At 33.9% G+C, this 13906-nt stretch overlaps 1 protein-coding gene across 8 annotated transcripts in view; it reads right to left on the bottom strand.

Moving 5' to 3' along the window:
- Positions 1-13906, bottom strand: part of Ncoa1 (nuclear receptor coactivator 1) — a 249632-nt gene that overhangs the window by 154055 nt on the left and 81671 nt on the right. Inside the window, exon 1 of one of the 8 annotated variants that reach the window (XM_026385173.2) lies at positions 1865-1895. The exons of the other annotated variants lie outside the window; for them this stretch is intronic. The gene's annotated coding sequence lies outside the window, so the exon portion shown is untranslated. Of the gene's footprint in view, positions 1-1864; positions 1896-13906 lie in introns of those variants that run through there. 8 annotated transcript variants of the gene reach the window in all.

Raw genomic sequence — 13906 nt, 5'->3', positions numbered from 1 at the left:
AGGTGATAAGCCACATTTAAAAAAAAAAAAAAAGTCCTAAAAATGAGCCACAGTGAAAAAAATTCTACCCAATCAAGCATATGCAAACAGACTAACTGGGAATTTTAATTTTAATTATAATGAAAACAAAGCAATTAAAATTGAAAGTACTTGATAACCTCTTTCTGGAAAGGTAAAACAGATTGACTTTTCGCTAAGTAAAACTAAAAACCCTGGACATTATATGTAACATACATAAGAAAATTAAAGGTAGAGAGAAGAATGGACCTCAGAATCCAGGAAAACAACAAGGTAGTAAGTTCTGTGAGTTTTCTTTTGTACCTTCTATACATTAGACTTGGAATTGAAGAAGCTGGTAGCCTGGAAACACCAAAAATGCCACCCCATTTCAACCAAAAAAACAACAATAAGCATACAAACACAAAAACAAATTCTTTCTTTTTCTAGTCAAAAGATCCGGAAAGAGACTACCTAGATAAAAGCTGTAATACTCAGCCAAACATCACAAAAGAACAAAACAGAACTGTGGCCCTCTCCTAACAACAAAGGGGAAGGGGGAACCTGGCTTGAAGTACCCTTGAGCCAGCTCCAAGAGGCACCCCATTCTCCCTATCACAGTGGTCAGAGAAGGCCAGCAGGAAGCAGTCCCTAACAGCTGAGATCTTTGCTTCCAGTACGGAGGTGCCCTTCTCTTCTCTGCCAGGGTCTGGTATCAGAGGTGGCCTAGCTAAGAGACCATTCACTTCTTCACAATAAACCAATAGAACTAAAACCTGATAGAACTAAAACGAGAACTAGGCACGTTCACAATTATAATCTGAGACATCCTGTGGAAGCCATGTGGGGAATAACCTCAGGTTCTCCTGTCCTTCTATCCAAGGAGGAGTCACTGAAGGCCAGAACTCCCATTCCTGATTAGCAGTAAGGAGGAATCAACCCTCAACTTGAAGTGTCAAGAAAGACAAAGTGGAGAACCTGGACTTCTGCCCACAGGGCAGAAATGAGGCCCACACATCCTACCTTCCAATGATGAAGCCGTGCCAGAGGAAGCCAGCTATATCAGGACATTTAAATAAATTACACAATCCCAGAATATAATACCCCAAATGTCCAGGTAACAGATGAAAATCACTCATCATACCAAGAACCAAGAATATCTCAAACTGAATGAAAAAAGACAATCTGCAGATACTAATACCAAGATGATGGGATGCTAAAATTATCTGAAAAGGAGCTTTCTAAGCAGTCATGACAAAAATGACTCAAAGAGTAATTACATACATACTTGAAACAAGAATAAAAATAAAAAAGCCTCAATATAAAAGATATATGGAAGATATAGCAAATAAATAAAAGATATAAAGGACCACCAAATAGATATTTCAGAACTGAAAAACACAATAGCTAAAATAAAGACTCATGGATAAATGTAATAGTAGAATGGAGGGCACAAAAGAGTGAATAATTGAATTAAGAAGATAACAATAAAAAACGATCAAGTTTGAACAACAAAGAGAAAATAGATTGGACTACAACAGAAGAAATAAGCCAGGGCTGAAAAAAGAGTTTTCAAAGTACTCTAAGAAATAAATGCTTATCATTTCCAAATTGGGTAAAACACTTAAGTTTATAGATTCAAAAAGTCAAGTGAACTGTAAACAGGATAAACCCAAAGAAATCCACACAGTTTAATTTCTAAAAACAGAGAAAAACTTAATGAAGAGGGCTGAGGTTGTAGCTCAATGGAAGAGCGCTTGCCTCAAATGCGTGGAACACTGGGTTTGATCCTCAGCACCAAACAAATACATAAAATAAAGGTATTGTGTCCATCTACAATTAAAAATGAAGAAGAACAATGTTTTACCTTCAGGAGAAAAACAATTCACATGACCACACATTTCTCCTCAAAAACCAAGTGGGAAGCGCAGGAAGTGGCACACGGTTTTTTCAATGAAGTCCACAGTTGATTATCTCTGTTTCTTTATGTGTTTTTTTCCTCCTCTTTTTCTTGACATTTTGCATGCCTGGAATTTGGGGACTGAATGTAAGATACTCTCATAAAAATGATAGAGGATGTGAATATTATCTTCTAGAGAAGAGTTTTAGTTTCTGGTTGGCAGTAAGAGCTAATCCAGAGGTTAGGCTAATTTGAATTGAAGCTCATTTTCAATCTTCTTAAGTCCTGTTCTACTTCTTAAAACCTGGTCCACTTCCTTTTACTAGATTTAATTGTTTAGAGATTTCTCCCTGAAAGACTCCTCTGCCTCTACCTCAATGAGATTGCTAAAAACTCTGCTTAGTCATCAGCCTCCAAGCAGTCACTCTCTGCTCAACTTTTCCACCTATTGACTTGTACTTATTAAACTCTGAAAGTCTGTAGGCGAAACATGGTTCAGAATCTGGGGTTCAAATCTCTATGACTGTTTTCCCTTTAGGATTTTGGCCACTCCAGTTCCAGGTGCCTTGGTAACCCTGGATTCCAACAGTCCTCATCTGCAACCAGTATCTCTGTTCAACTTTCCCACCTCTTGGTGGTATTATCTAAAAAGAGGTGAAAAGGCCCCCAAGAGACAATTGATATGACTTTCTCATTGATAAAAATAAAAACTCTTAGCAGTTAGAAACAAAAAAGAACTTCGCTACCTTTTTAACCCATGGTAAACACTATACTTAGTAATAATGTAAGTATAGTCTCATATATGTTAAGAAAAATAATGAAGAAAATCACTTGTGCCACTCAACATAGCATTAGAAGCCCTAACCAATGCAATAAATCAAGAAAAAATAAATAAAACAGACTAACCCTGAAAAGGAAAAATCTCCAAAGTGTTTTTCATATAATATAAACATCTATCCATACAAATAGAGAAAATCAGATAAAACACTAGTAAAATTAGCATGAGTGCTCAAATGATGTCAAGAAATAAAAGACAGGTCCCTATACTTCTGGATTAGTGGAGGGGGTGAGAAAAATAGGTAATAATTAGCATAATAAATACATACATTATTTGGTCTAGTATATATTATAAATGCTATGAAAATATAAAATAAAGCAGAGTAAGGGGAAATCAATACTAGAAAGGTATACACTACAATTCTCTTTTTACATGAGAATCATTCCTTCCCAGAATACACAAAAATAAAAGTCATCTAGGAATAATAAACTTTTTGCAGCTTTCAAATAGAAAAATCTATAGAAGAGCTGGAAATAGTACCACACACCAATACTACTGACCACTTGGGAGTCCAATGTAGGAGGATCTCAAGATGGAGTCCAGCCTGGACAATGAAGCAAGACCCTCTCTCAAAAATAAATAAATGAATGAATGAATGAATAAATAAATAAATAAATAGGGCTGAGAGTATGGTGCAGTGGTAGATCACTTTCCCAGCATATGTGAGACCCTGGGTTTAGTCTTCAGTACTAAAAAAAAAAAAGAAAAGAAAAGAAAAGAAAGAAAGAGAATGTCTCCAGAAGAATATAATTCTCTAAAACTAATGGAGAAAAAGTCAATATACATAATCAGGATATTAATTCTCCCCATAATAAGGATATTAGCAGATTCTTCATCTCTTATGAAGCTTATGAAAGTTAGAAATATAGAGAAAAGACATATATGTATATACATACAAATGTAAATTAAAAAGCACATTTTGAAAAAGAACAAAGTAGGGTTATTAGTACTATCAAAACAATTTAATGCTACAGTAAATGAAAGTTGGTAGTAATAGTATACTAATACAAAAGCAGATTAATGAAACAGAAATTATAGAAAAAGACACCTACAAATATGGAAACTTAATAGAGAGCTTGCTTATGATACTAGTGGAAAGAGAGACTACTGAATAAATGATGCAAGGACAACTACCAAGCTATATGAATAAAAGTGAATGAGATCATAATTCACACCATCCAAAAGAAAAAAAAGTCAGGTGGAGTAAATACCTCGACATGAAAATCAAATCTTAGGAAATTAGAAAAAAAGTAGAAGTGAGAGGTTGGAAATTATTTCAATGAGGACAAAGTTTCAGTTCTGCAAGATAAAATTCTGAAGATTTTGTTTAATAGTATGAATATATATAAGTGAATAAGTTTGTGTGTCAGAGTAAATACACTAAAAAGGTACACATATGATATAAAGGAAAAGACTGATGAATATGATATTTTATAATCTCTACAGATATACCAAAAGATAATATAATCAAAATGAAAGACTAGCCATAAAACTAAAAGAAAATATTTGATATCATGTAACAGAAAAAAGGATAAATAATCAAAAGATCTAAAGAAATTCTATAAATTAATAATAAAAATGTTCAATATCCAAAAGGAAACAAGACAAAGGATATGTATGAACAGGCAATTCCCACTGGAGAAAATGCAAATGATTCTAAAATATAGAAAAAAATACGCAAAATAATTAACTAGTAATTGGTGAAACTAAGATTAAAGACAAACGATATTTTCCACTAGTTAGATTAAAAAAAAATTTGTGAAAGCTGGATGACAAAAGTTTACTATGTAAACTGATACAACACTTCTGGAAGAAAAAGTGGCAATACTTCCAAATTAAAAAGGCACACATCACTATGTGCCTCCTCACAGATGATGACAACACTTTCCATAAAATACTTTTGACAAGAAGAAAAAAAAATCAAACCTGAATCTCACCAAGCTCTATACTCAAACTAAACACATATAGAAAACCACAAAGAACAAAGGAGTTGGGGTTGTGACTCAGTGGTAAAGGTAGCATGTGTAAGGTACCGAGTTCAATTCTCAGCATTGTATATAATAGATAGATAGATAGATAGATAGATAAAGGTCCATCAACAAATAATAAAAATTTTTAAAAATTACAAAGAATGAAAAACATGCCAAACAATTCTATGGGGATATAGTAAGCAAGGGCCACAGGGTACAAAAGTCTTCAGGACAAATAAGCCTGTCTCTTCAATGATGCACTGCAAAAATTTAAAAAACAGAAAAAGTATATCAACTAATCACAATGTAAACCTCAGTTGAATCTCAGTTCAAAACAAATAAAATGAAAAAAAAAACAGACTAAAAGTGTTTTTGACATTAAAACAAGTGAAAACTTGAACAATGAATATTTAGTGATATGAAATCATTACCATTAATTCCAAGTGTGATAATATTGGGATTCTGCTCAAAAAAAAGAAGAACCTATCTTCTCTAAGTCTATAGTGAAATATTCACAGATCAATTGATATGATGATTTGTTTCAAAATATGAGAGGGTAGACAGTGAGAAGGATACACATAAAAACAATATTGGTAATGGATTGATGACTGTTGAAGCTAAAGTAGTTCATTATTTTATTTTGTCTACTTTGACCTATGTTTGATATTTTCCACAATAAAACCTTCTTAAAATGTATATACCATATGACTCAGCACTTCCACTTATCTTTATCTACCCTAAAGAATCTCTTATGTGTGTACATGAGAACACACATGCAAAGGTACTCCTTTCTTCACTGTAATTTTAAAAAACTATAAATTATCAGCAGTAACTGTAGTACATCTACAGCATAAAATGTAATGCCGAAACTGAAAGCAACAACAAAAACAGATCTGCACATACTAACTCCAAATGTGTTATAGAGGAAAAATCATTACCAAACTATAGGACATTTATAAATAATAACCCACCCAATACTATGTTTCCTACAAGTATGTATGTATATTCACATGTGTGTATGGATATGTGTACATATATGTGTGTACATACCTATCTATAAACAGATGGGGAAAAAACTGAAAAGAGAGACAACAAATGTTCAACAATGGTTACCTATGGAGAGAATGGGAAAGAAGCAGGACTGTGCGAGTGCCCAAAATGGACTTTAGTTTTATCTTGTTCATATTTCAAAAAGGAGAATTACTTCTGTAGGTCAAATTATTTTCACACAAAATTAATTCACAGGGCTGGGGGCTGGGGCTCAGCAGCAGAGTGCTCGCCTTGCACATGTGAGACCCTGGGTTCGATCCTCAGCACCACATGAAAATAAATAAGTGTAATAAAGTTATTGTGTCCAACTACAATAAAAGACAAATATTTTTTTAAAAAAATCAATTCACATTTTTGCTGTCTTTTCAAATCCATATATCTCTCTTTTGGTCTTTTTTGAATTTTATATGGAAATAGAACCAAGAACCGTCTCCTATAAAATTAACCCCATAATATCCCCTTCTCTATATTAAAAACCCAGAATTTATAGTCATAAATGTTATGAAGGGGTGGGAGTCAGATACTAAGTTGAACCACATGATAATGCCAATATCCTATCAGTTTTGCCTTCAGAAAAATGGTGACTTCATGAAGTTTGACTAAAAGATTTTCTGATAGCCATACTATTATTGCTGGAAATTCTTTACTTCAGAAGTATAATATACAGTTGAAATTTTACTTAAAAGATAAAGTGCGTGAAAATTTATCACAGGTAGCTATTAGAAGGTTAGATTACATACAATATGTCCTAATTTCACCTGACCAGTTGTCAACAATATAATTCCAACTTTTCTACATCTTCTTCAAATTCTATCCTCTTCCTTCACACACTGAACATAGATAAGGGCTGGATATAGAGCTCAATGGTAGAGCACTTGCCTAGCATGTGTGAGGTTGTGGGTTCAATCCCAGTACTGTAAATAACAATAATCAAATGAATACAAATATCTCTTGAACATAGGTAATATTCTTTAATAATTACCCGACTGAAACCAGAAGTTTGTCATTTTCATCTCAATCTTAACAGAAAATCAATTGATAAAGCTTTATAATTATCAGTATCAGCTTCTTCAATTTCCACTCATTTTTACAAAATAAGTATAATAATATTCTAAGAACTATGTACACAATATCTTAAAAGATGACAGTACTTTTGAAAACAAATATTGACTAGACACATCTAGGTGATATGTTGGTTACTGAATCTCATTTATTTATTTAAAAAAGCAGGTACATAAAGAACAAAACAAAATAACAACAAAACCTAATCCATATTTTTTAAAGTAAAAAAAAAGCAGAAACAAAGAATTACTATAATTATAATTATTTGTATCAGTTGGGTACAGTGGTTCATGCCTGTAACCCCTGATACTTGGGAGGTTGAGGAGAGAGGACTGACTGCAAATTAGGGGCCAGCCTAGGCAATTTAGCAAGATCCTGTCTCACAGCAAAAAATAAAAATGGCCTGGGGATGTAGGTCAGTGGTAGAGAGCCTCTGGGTTCACAAACACACACACACACACACACACACACTCACGCCAATTCATTACCTATATTGAAGATTTAAGAGATTTATTTTCAAAATAAACAAATAAATCAGCCAGGCATGGTGAAGAACACCTATAATACCAGCAGCTCAGGAGGTTGAGGCAGGAGAATAGTGTGAGTTCAAAGCCAGTCTCAGCAACTTAGTAAGACTGTCTCTAAATTAAATATTTAAAAAGGGCTGGCAATGTGGCTCAGTTGTAAGTGCCCCTGGCCTCAATCCCTGGTAGATAGGTAGGTATAAATAATCAATCTAAACAGGTCATTCCTCGGCTTAAAATCTTTCATTAGTTTCTCAGACTCTTAAATTAAATCCATAAATACTACCAGGTTGAAAGGATGTATCTTTTCTCTCTATTATTCACCTCATATAATTTTTGCTATCATTTTCTATGTTCCAGTTATATGATTTTTCACTTTATCTTTACATTTAAATTTTTTTATTTTGTAAATGCCCATGCAGCAAAATTAACTTTTTTGTATGTAGAGGTCTATGAATTTAAGTGCATGTGTAGAGTTTTACAACTACCACCGGCATATTTTACAGCCACACACCCCCACTCAGAATGGCTCTCTTCAATCTCATAGTCAGAAAATCACATAAATGGATTGATATCATCTCTGGAGACGGTCTTCTTTCATCCAGTACAATGCCTCTGAGATTCATCCAAGTTGTTACATGTATCAATAATTTGTTCCTTTTTATTACTGAGTTGTAATCCATTGTATGGATATACCATAGTTTATCTTTTCACCCATTAAAAAAAATGAGTTGCTTCCAGGGCTTGGTGATTATAAATACAGCTTCTGTAAACATTTGTGTATAGTTAAAAAAAATTAGTTGTAATTGGATCTAATACCTTTATTTTTTATTTATTCTTATGTAGTGTGAGGATTGAACCCAGGGCCCTGCACATGCTAGGCGAGCATGCTATTGCTGAGCCCCAGCCCCAGCCCTGTGTATAGGTTTCTGTGTAAACATTAACTTTATTCTCTAGGGAAAATGCCCACAGTGTGATTGTTGGGTTATAAAGCAAGTGTATATTTAACTATATAAAAAGTCCAAACTTGGAATGGAACCACCGTATGACCCAGCTATCCCACTCCTCAGTCTATATCCAAAGGACTTAAAATCAGCATACTACAGTGACACTGCCACATCAATGTTTATAGCAGCACAATTCACAATAGTAAACTGTAGAATCAACATAGATGTCCTTTAATAGATTGATGGATAAAAAGAACTGTGGCATATATACACAATGGAATTTCACTCAGCATTAAAAGAAATTAAAATATGGCATTTGCAAGTAAATGGATGGAGTTGGAGAATATCACGCTAAGTGAAATAAGCCAATCCCCAAAACCCAAAGGCTGAATGTTTTCTCTGATAAATGGATGCTAATCCATAAAGGCAGGGGTGGAGGGTGGATAGATTATAGGTTGGTGGGAAAGACAGTGGAATGAGAAGACATCATTACCCTAGGTGAATGTATGATTGTACAAATGGTGTGACTCAACATGGTATATAACCAGAGAAATGAGAAGTTGTGCTCCATTTGTATACAATGAATCGAAATGCATTCTGCTATCATGTATAACTAATTAGAACAAAAAGAAAGTACAGAATATTTAAAAAATAAGAATTTAGTATTTTTAAAAGTATTTAAAAATCAGTAAGATTAATTTAAAATTGTCAGTGTTAACTGGGCACAGTAGTGACCACCTATAATCCCAGCAACTCAGGAGACCAAAGCAGGAGAATCACAAGTTCAAAATCAGTTTGAGAAATTTAGCAAGACACTATCTCAAAATAAAAAATAAAATAAAAAGGGCTGGGGCTGTAGCTCAGTGGTAGAAGGCCCCTGGGTTCAATCCATAGTATCAGAATAAGTAAAATTACCAATGATAATCATTTACCTACCCCTGATATGATGTTATGCGATAAGAAGGCCACTTTCCCCCTGCGGTAGCCTTACCCAAAAACCATATCCCAGCCAGTTGTGGCGGCACTCGCCTATAATCTCAGCAGCTGGGGAGGTTGAGGTAGAAGGAATGCAAGTTCAAAGCTAGTCTTAGCAACTCAGCAAGGTCCTCAACAACTTAGTGAGACCTTGTCTCAAAATAATTTAAAAAGGGGAGAGGGGTGTCTGGAGATGTGGCTCAGAGGTCAAGCACCTCTGGGGTCAATCCCTGGCTCACCCCACCCCCCATACCTCGACAACAAAAACCATCTCCCAAATTTAATCATGAGAGAAATATCGGACAAATCCAATAATCAAGGGACATTCTATGAAATACCTTTCCGGTACTACTCAAAAGGGCCAAAAGTTATCAAAACCAAGGAAAGACTAACAAATCCTCACAAACTAGAAGCAACTAAGAAAACAGGTAGGATCCTGATGAATTCTAGAACAGAAAAAAAGGGCATTAGTGGAAAAAATAAATATTAAAGAAATTCTCTCTCTCCCTCTCTCTCTCTCTCTTAAAAAAATCATGATTTTTAAGATATTACAGGAAACTGAAGTATGTGAAACCTTTCTTTGCAACTTTCTTCAAATATAAATTCATCCCATCATCTTTTTAAAAAAGAAATGTATGGGGCTGCAAGTGTAGCTCAGTGGTAAAGATGGTAGATAGCATGTGAGAGACCCAGCATTTAACCGAGCACCACAAAAGCAAAACAAAAAAGAAAAAAAATGTATACCATTTTTCATTGTCCCCAGTAATGAATGAGAGCTCCAGGTTGTCTGCATTTTCCAGCATCTGCTATGGTCATGATTTCCTATTTTAATTATTCAAATAGGTATATAGTGGTATCTCATCATGATTTTAATTTGCATTTCCCTATGAGCAAGTGTTTTAAACATCTTTTCATGTGCTTATTTACCAATCTTATATCCTCTTTAATGAAATGTCTGTTTCTCTTTAGCTTGTTTTTAATTTGTCTTGTTCCCTTTGTTGAGTTTTGAGAGTTCTTTATATATATCTAAAAAAAAATCCTTTATTGGACATGTCATTTGTAAATAGTCTCTCTCAGCTTGTAGCTTGTATTTTCATTGTCTTTAACAGAGATTTCACAAAGCAAAAGCTAAAAATTTCCTTGAAGCCTGGTTTATCATTTTTTTCTTTAATAAATTGTACTTCGAGTGTCATGTCTAAGAATTATTTCCCTAACCTTAGGTTACAAAGATTTTTCTCTCTGCTTTCTTCCAAGAGTTTTATAGTTTCACATTTTACATTTTGATCTGTGATACATTCTGAATGTTATTATATAAGATGTGAAGTATAAATCATGGTTCATTTTCTTCGAATATGAATGCAAAACCAACACTATTTACTAAAAAGGCTATACTGTCTCCACTGAATTGTTTTTGCACCTCTGTTGATAACTCAATTGTCTGTTTTTGTGTCTTATTTCTGGACTTTCTATTCTGTTCCAAAGATCTATTGTCTATACCTTTGCTGATGTCACACTATCTTAATTGGTCTACTGACAGTCCTTTAGTACCTTAAATATAACTTCAGATATGCTGGTCTGGCTGGCTGGAACAGTTTTCCTCCTTTCTCTAGTAACTTCTAACCCATCTTTCAAAATTCAGCTTAATGTCATTTTCTTAATGTCATTTCCTTAGGAAAATCTTTCCATCATGAAGATCAAAGGCCTTCCAATTACCAATTGAGTGAGTCAGGGCTACCCATGGATTTAAGAAACTGTTGGACTTTCCTAAGCCTTTTCACTCCCCTGTATTTATTCATCATCACCACCACACCTTCCCTACCTCTTCTTCCAATCTTATTTAAAACCTAGCTATAAAAACCTAAAAGCAAAAAAGGGAAAGTGTACTTGTCATCCTGGGTGGCAAGTAAGGTGGGCTACTAACAATACCCCAGTCTACTTCTGCCCTAGAGGGTGTTGAAAGATATAAAACAATTCTCTAAAAGAACAGAATAAAATGGAGGATTTCCTAAGCTTATGGATAACAAGGAGAAAACACCTAGGTTTAACAACAAAAAGGTTCATCCCCCAACAAAAAAGCTAAGCCAGTATTAAGAAACAGGCTGCTTTTTATTAAGTAATCACGATTTTAAGAACTGGTTGGGGGGATTGAGTATTCCTTTCAAGAACCCCTTCCCTTAAAATACTATGTTGTTGACAATAATGACTTCAAAATGCTATGATCAGTAAAAGAAAAGAAAAGTGAACTAGTATTTTCTTGTTGTGTGTCATGTACCAGGGACAGGGCTGGATACTTCACATATAAGTTCTTATATAGTCTCTACAAAAAGTCTATAAAGTACATATTATTATTTCTACTTTGCAGAGAAAAACACTGAGCTTCCACAGCTACACTGATACTATCTTCTTCTCTATTCCTATTTTCCTAATTTGCTTTAACAATAATTATTCTCATTATGAAAAAAACAGAGCAATATATGAAAAATCTCAACTGAGAAAATTCACAAACACCAATACCAAGATGACACAGATAGTTGAATTATCTGGCAAAGATTTCAAAGCAACTATCAGTAAAATGTTCCAACAAGTAATTATGAAAATTACTGAAACAAATGGAAAAAACAAAGTTTGAGCAAAGAAACAGAAGATATAAAGAACCAAATGGAAATTTTAGAACTGAAAAATACAATAGCCAAAATTAAACTCACTGGATGGACTCATTAGTAGAATGAACCATAGCGATACATGAACTTGATGCTACATCATAGGAAATGATCCAATCTGAATAACTGAAAAATAACAGATGGAAAATAATAATAATAATAATAATAATAATAATAATAATAATAATAATAATAATAGAAGCCTCAGGGAACTGTGGAACAGTTACAAAAGATCTAACATTTCTTTTTTCAGAGGTTTACAAGAAGAGGAAAAAGTTAGTATGGGCTACAAATTAAGTGTACTCAGACCAAATATTAACCAAATTATAGCCAAGTGTGCTGGTGCACCCCTGTAATCCCAGCCACCTGGAAAGTGAGACAGGAGGTTCACAAGTTTGAGACCAATCTCAGCAACGTAATGAGACCTTATTTCAAAAGAAAAAAATAAAATTGGCCTGTAATGTAGGTCAGTGGTATATCACCCCAGGTTCAATCCCCCAGTTCTATAAAAATAAAATAAAACTATGTGCATGTGTAACTACATCACAATGCATTTCACTTTTACATATCAATACAGCAATTAAAAATAAATTAATAAACAGAAGGAAAACCAACAGAGTAAAGAAAGGGGGATGGGATAAGGGGGTGTGGAGAAAAGAGGGAAATGGAAGCACTAGGGACTGAAATGGAGCAAACTATGCTACACGCATTTATGAATGTCAAAATGAACCCCACTGTTATCTATGACTATAATGAACTAATAAAAACATTTTTTTAAATATGATTAAAATTAACTGTACTTGGGGCTGGGGTTGCGGCTCAGTGGTAGAATGCTTGCCTAGCCTGTGTGAGGCCCTGGGTTCAATCCTCAGCACCACATAAAAGTGAATAAATAAAGGTGTTGTGTCCAATTACAACTAAAAAATAAATATTTTTTAAAAATTAACTGTACTCATCCAAACTTGTTATTTTATTCTGTAACAATTTCTAATGTTTATATTCTGTTATAATCATAATTACAATTCCCACAGATATTCAGTCTTAATTTTATACTAAGTGAGTTCAGTGTCTATCAGATTTGAAAAATATAATTAATAAGATGGAGCAATGGATTAGTCATTTGGGTTTTAACAGACCTTAGAAAAATGACAACTCTTCCACAGCTGTGTGTCCCAGTCAGTGCCTGTTTTATTTTTTTATAGCCCTTAATTATCTGAAATTACATTATATTTCTTCTTTCTTTCTTCCTCTACTAAAGAGTCAGTTCCATGAAAAGATATGCCTTACATATTCTGCTCTCTGATATACAATTTATATATTTATTCCTATGATGAACATGTCATTTGAGAATGGGTAGCTGAAAACCTCATCCTTAAAAATTCAGTTTTTAAAATACTAGATATGGATTTGGAAGAAGTATGATTTCATGGACCATTTTTAAACTAATATTACTGAGATAAATTTTGTATGTAATAAAATGTACCAAGTTTTAATGTACAGGGAAATGAGTTTTGACAAATGAAAGTACCACGTAGCCACCACCATACACATTTCCACTGTTCCATCAAAAGCTTCCTCAAATTGCTATTCACATGATTGCTTTAATCTATAAAGGTATGCCAAATGAGTTCTATGAGAAATATAGAATATAGAAAAAAACATAGGTTTTTTTCTATACCCAGTAATTGAAGGATCAAAATGCTTGTGTATTTATACTAAGTGAAAAGGAAGAAACCCTTCTGCGTCTCCTCATGCTGTACTCTGAACATCCTTTTCTTGCCTTCCCCAGGTGGGTGTGTGCTTACCCATCACTCACATGAACCACCTTCTCTGCAAAGTTGTAATGTTCCCTCTCCTCCTGTACTTCCTTGAAACTAATCCCCATAGCATATTATCTTTATCTCAATATTTGTTACACAGTTAATATACAATTATTAGTCCATAAAGGGCCATATTGTATGCTTGTGTATCTGGCATGTAGGG

Source organism: Urocitellus parryii, chromosome 12 (genome assembly GCF_045843805.1).
Source record: "Urocitellus parryii isolate mUroPar1 chromosome 12, mUroPar1.hap1, whole genome shotgun sequence".
Classification (NCBI taxonomy): Eukaryota; Metazoa; Chordata; class Mammalia; order Rodentia; family Sciuridae; genus Urocitellus; species Urocitellus parryii.
The sequence above is the reverse complement of the archived record's forward strand: the minus strand, read 5'-3'. Positions and strand labels throughout refer to the sequence as shown.